Below are 6,000 nucleotides of genomic sequence, written 5' to 3'. Positions count from 1 at the left end.
GGCGAACAGGTGTTTTGAATGCAATGGGGTTTACAGTAATAAATGAGGTCAAGCTCATTCACTGACAAGGCTATGCAGATTATTACCCAAGGAATGTATTATGGAATGTTTCCGTCTGTCCTCAGTACTGTCAAAACCTCTTGTCACAACTCAATCAACAGCTGGAGAGTTTACAGTCGCCTAATGAGGGTAGATCGTTTCTGGGTCGTAGGAGTGATTGATCATTTGTGCAGCCTTTCGGCAACATTATTCCATCTGCTAGAGTCTACAGGTTAAATGGTTTAAATGTTTCTCACAGTAAAGCATCATTACTATGGGAATACATTATATGCATACTACTGGGCTCATCTCTTGTACAGGTACAGATGGTCTACCTTAATTTGACTCTGCTTCTCAGGAAATGGAAACAGGAAATGTGAATTATTATGTGGATTATAATTAATGGATATTTTTGTAAGTGTTGATACTTTATCATTAGGGCAAATCAGGTCAGAAATGTTAAAGTGGAAAGTACAAAATTTAGAAACTTTTATAAACCTTTTAAAGACTACAATGTGCATTTCCTGTGACAACAGAGTGATCAAACTAAGATAGCAGATCTGTAATTCAACCTTTAAGCCACGCTGGGACTTTTCAGAGTTGTTGAGAGGTTTGATTGTTCTAAGGGTTGGACTAAAGTAGGATGGAGGACAGGTGGGGAAGCAATTTGATACAATACATTTCAATCTTATTTGAAAGCCAGCTGTGGAAGACGAACTCTGAAAATGTTCTGATCAAAACTGGATGAAGAAAGACTTGCTGGAGTCGATCAGGAAATTCCTCTCAGGAACAAATTAGTTGATTGTTTCAGACTGTATTTCTTAGTTTTTACATGCTTTTTTGGAGGAAGAGAAGAAATGAAAGAAATGGCAGCTGTTTTGTCTCTGGGCCTCTTTGAAAAGAAGTCACTCATGACAGCAGTGGCAAATTTGAGAATGTATGTTTTCGAAAGAGATGAGGTGCAGTGTCTTCAATGGAGACGTCTGGGGAACAGGTGCTTTGAATGCTGTGGGTTTACACTCATGACTGAGGCCATACAGACAGTTACCCAAGGAATGTATTATGGAATGTGTCCGTCTGTCCTCGGTACTGTCAAAACCTCTTGGCACAACTCAATCAACAGCTGGAGAATGTACAGTTACCTATTAAGGGTAGATAGTGTCTGGATAATAGGAGTGATTGAAGGAAAAGCTCTCTTGTCATTCCTCCTCTATCGTCCTTCTGTTGAAAAGACATGAACTTCTTATTGCAATGAGCCTTGACAAGAGTGACTGGGGAAACTGGACTCCTGTCTTGAGTTATGTAACAGAGTTGATGGGTAACAGGCCACGGAGTAGTAGAGTCAGCCAAGTGGATTTAAACACACACACACAGGATCCCTTACAGGTACTCAGAGTTCAAGGCAACGAGTCCTTTGACGTGTCACGTTGAGGTGCGGCGACCACGCCAACCACACTTACAGGTTTTTTCTCAACTGTCCGGTCGTTGGCATGGTCATGGTGCCTTCAGAGTCTCTCAAAGAGGTTAGATATGTCATTGGATGAAACAGCCCAATGGTTGTTGTGTTTTGACACTTGAATCTAATGCATTTGGTTTTAGTTGCAATGGATAATCTCCGGCAGAACCGTATTTATATTGTGTTGTTTTTACTTTCCATCTGTTTCTGAAGTGCAATCCCCAACTAGCCCTAAACTTTGGTCATTGTATCAGATCCCCAACCAACCCTAACCTTATTGTATCAGAATACCCAACCAACCCTAACCTTATTATACAGATCCCCAATCAACCCTAACCTCATTGTATCAGAATACCCAACCAACCCTAACCTTATTGTATCAGAACACCCAACCAACCCTAACCTCATTGTATCAGAATACCCAACCAACCCTAACCTTATTATACAGATCCCCAATCAACCCTAACCTCATTATATCAGATGCCCATCTAACCCTAAACTCATTGTATCAGAACACCCAACCAACCCTAACCTTATTGTATCAGAACACCCAACCAATCCTAACCTCATTATATCAGAGATGTTGAGACAGCGCAGTGTTACCACTTTATCACTACTATCTGCTACTAACTAACCAAGGCCTTACGGGTAGGTTCAAGAGGATTTAGGGCTAAGGCTACGTCCCAAATGGCACCGTAATCCCTATAGTGCCATATATCGTGCAGTAGCAAAAGTGGTGCACTATGTAGGGAATAGGGCGCCATTTGGGACTAATACTAATCTGTATTTGTTATTTTATTTATGGCCTCAAATAACCTTCTCAGCCCTAAATCATAATCTCAACACCAACAGAATGTTAGTTTGAACTTCAGCCACTGTAACACTATCGCCAAACACCCATAATCCACTTTGTCTCTCTATTTAGACCCATAATATGAGTCAACTCAACTCCCCGTGAGAAAATGAGAACAGAGCATTCTTTTTTATGGTAAATAAAACATTTGTTAACCGTTTCTACTGCTTTTGCTCATTGTTTTACTGTGTTTTATTTTTAGGTTCATGCCCTACTTTGACATGCCAGTGATTTGATGTGCACATTAGGAGTTTAAAATGGCAATACTCGGCCAAAACGTTTTAGTCCTGGATGCACAACAGTTTCCATGTTGTCTGGAATTTTCTCACACTCTCTGTGATGTAGTAATGCTCTGCCCACCTCTGGCATAACACATTCTCTCATTTATCATCATGGAGACTATGGCTTCTCTGTACCAGTCTGTCTCAGCACCACCCTCTTCTCTCGCTTTCTCTAGAAATGCCCCTTGTTGCTCTATCTGTCTCTGTCTCTCTCTGTCTTTGTCTCTCTCTTGCTCTCTCTCGCTCTCTCTCTTGCTCTCTCTCGCTCTCTCTCTCGCTCTCTCTCTGTATCTCTTTCTCTCTCTATTTCTCTCTCTTTCTCTGTTGCTCTCGCTCTGTTTCTCTCTCTGTCTGTTTTTCTCTCTCTCTCTGTCTGTTTTTTTCTCTCTCTCTCTCTGTCTGTTTTTCTCTCTCTCAGTTCAATTCAAAGGGCTTTATGGACATGGGAAACATATGTTTACATTGCCAAATCAAGTGAAATGGATAAACAAAAGTGAAATAAACAAAAGTGAACAGTAAATATTACACTCACACAAGTTCCAAAAGAATAGAGACATTTCAAATGCCATTATGTCTATTTACAGTGTTGTAACGATGTGCAAATAGTTAAAGTACAAAATGGAAAATAAATAAACATGAATATGGGTTGTATTTATAATGGTGTTTGCTCTCTCTCCATCGATTCCCTGTCGTTTTAGCCCTCCCCTCTGTTTTCCTCACACTTTCTAATCCTCTTTAATTAATGGTGGTCATTAAAGAGGTTCAGGACCATAAACTTGTGGTCATTAGTCAGTACAGTTGGAATGTCCCACATTTTTTCAACATCAATTCTCCATTAAGACCGCTGAGCTTTTGTTCTCTGAACTTCACAGGCTGGCTTGTTTGTAGGAAAACAGTTTTGTGTTGAAAATAAGTGTGTGTGTGTGTGTGTGTGTGTGTGTGTGTGTGTGTGTGTGTGTGTGTGTGTGTGTGTGTGTGTGTGTGTGTGTGTGTGTGTGTGTGTGTGTGTGTGTGTGTGTGTGTGTGCGCTCGCGTACGTATGTGTGTGTGAGAGCATCCCAGCTGAGGGGAATGGAGTGTGTAAAAGGAAAACACTGCGTCGGATTAGGACTCTCACCCCCTCCGTTTTTCTTTCTCCCTGTCATGTTTCTCTCAAGGGCTTCCTTGATAGATGAGTTGTGGTCCAAGGGAAATTCCCTAATCCTATCTGGGCAGGGATTCCCTGTATAAGGAAAAATATTTTTTTTGAGAGATGAATGGAGAGATGGAAGGAGGATGGAGGGATGGAAGGAGAGCGGAGGATGAAGGGTGCTTGGCTCCGGGGAAGGTGGATGACAGTGAAGAGGGGCATGGAGATTAATGTGGTATTGCTCTGTGATGACTACCTCATACAAGCATGGGATCCCTGCATAGAGATTAGTGTTGTGATTGTTTTCACAGCCCTCGTCTGTCCACTGCAGGACTGTGCTAACGTGTTGCTCCGTCATTCAGGTTGGTTATGGGCCTCTGTCTATCTTGTACTGACGTGAAGCGTTGTAGCTCATAACATTAAAACAGAAAATGGACCACACAAGCTTTACCCCGTATTTGTAATGCTAGTAAAACAGTTTTATGTCTTTCCATTTTAGGAGTGCTTTGGTTTTAACACAACCCATGTTGGTAGTGATTATAGGGGGGACACTGGGGACATGCTTTTATACATCTGGTGCAAAGCGTCTCACCTTTGCATTGAGGGAAGTTGACAACAGAAAGCAAACACATTCAACATGTGTTTTCGGTTGACCCAATACTGAGTGCCTGGACAGCTCTCTTTTTTCATCTTTTCAGTGTATTCTGCTATGTATGTCCTTGAAAGGGAAAGGTCATTCTTCACAACTCCTCTGCAAATGTCATCCATGCTGTTTAATTGCTTGACAAGAGCGTTGTCATAAACATTTTTACTTACTATCAGAACCTCCTTCACACAATGTACTTTGTGGCTGAGTGACTGGGGTGAGGGGTACGACAGTCAGTACTGAGTTTAACACTGTCTTATTTCACAACAGTCACAGTGATTGCTACTGAGACAAATCACAGAGAAGAGAAGCCCCTAAAGTCAGCTTCAATCAAACTGTATTTTTGCCAGCAGTCCTCTAGAGCAGGGGTTCTTCAACTTTTTCAGTTCCAGACCCAAATGAGAAATGTACTGTCCTCCTGTGACCCAAATCGTACTCCAACGACCCAGATGAAGAAGAAATAGTATGTGATTATAGATGTATTATCATAACTTGTGACCCACCTCTCACATGCCCAGAAACCCTGCTCTAGAGATGTGATGGTGACAGCTGGATGTGGATGTGATGAGGGACCCCAGTACACACATGCCTTCTCAGAGAGAGAGAGAGAAAGAGAACTTCCAGCTGGCTGCAGAACACACTACGGTTGCATCTGAAATGGCACACTACTCCCTATATAGTACACTACCTATGGGCCCTGGTCGAACCACCTATGGACCCTGGTCAAAAGTAGTGCACTAGGCCTATATAGTGAATAGGGTGCCATTTTGGATGCGCCCCTAGAGAAAGAGACTGAACATTTCCAGCTGGCTGCAGAACAGACCCTCCCAGAGGCCTGCTGTCTAAACTCCCCAGGGCCATGTACTTACTGTCAGTAACCATGAAGTGGACTTTTATCACATCCCCTGAAAACTAGAGGATCGGTTACAGTACCAGCATGTGCTGTTCACAGAGTGCTGAACACTTCCTGGTTACTGACAGTCAGATCCCATTCAAGTCCAAGTCATTGATTAGCTCATTTTATTTTCTCAGACACATTTCTTCTTTCATTTAACTAGGCAAGTCAGTTAAGAACACAATCTTATTTTCAATGACAGCCTAGGAACAGTGGGTTAACTGCCTTGTTCAGGGGCAGAAGGACAGATTTTTACCTTGTTAGTTCAGGGATTCAATCTAGCAACCTTTCGGTTACTGGCCCAACACTCTAACCACTAGGCTACCAATAATCGCATGAAAATACTTTCCCAAGGCTGGTAAGTGACATTTCATGTGGTCCCCGATCCTTTCCTCTGTTAGTGTTGACAGAGATCTGAGCACACACACGCACGTCGGCACCCATGTACTCGCACACACACCAAAAATGACAGTCATTCCATTGTGTCTAGTCAGACCAGATGGATTGCACGTTTTTATGCTGTGTGTGTGTGTGTGTGTGTGTGTGTGTGTGTGTGTGTGTGTGTGTGTGTGTGTGTGTGTGTGTGTGTGTGTGTGTGTGTGTGTGTGTGTGTGTGTGTGTGTGTGTGTGTGTGTGTGTGTGTGTGTGTGTGTGTGTGTGTATGTGTGTTTATAATGCTGATTCATTCTGAGACTGGAGAC

Source organism: Salmo trutta, chromosome 39 (genome assembly GCF_901001165.1).
Source record: "Salmo trutta chromosome 39, fSalTru1.1, whole genome shotgun sequence".
NCBI lineage: Eukaryota > Metazoa > Chordata > Actinopteri > Salmoniformes > Salmonidae > Salmo > Salmo trutta.
Note: the sequence above shows the minus strand (reverse complement) of the source record.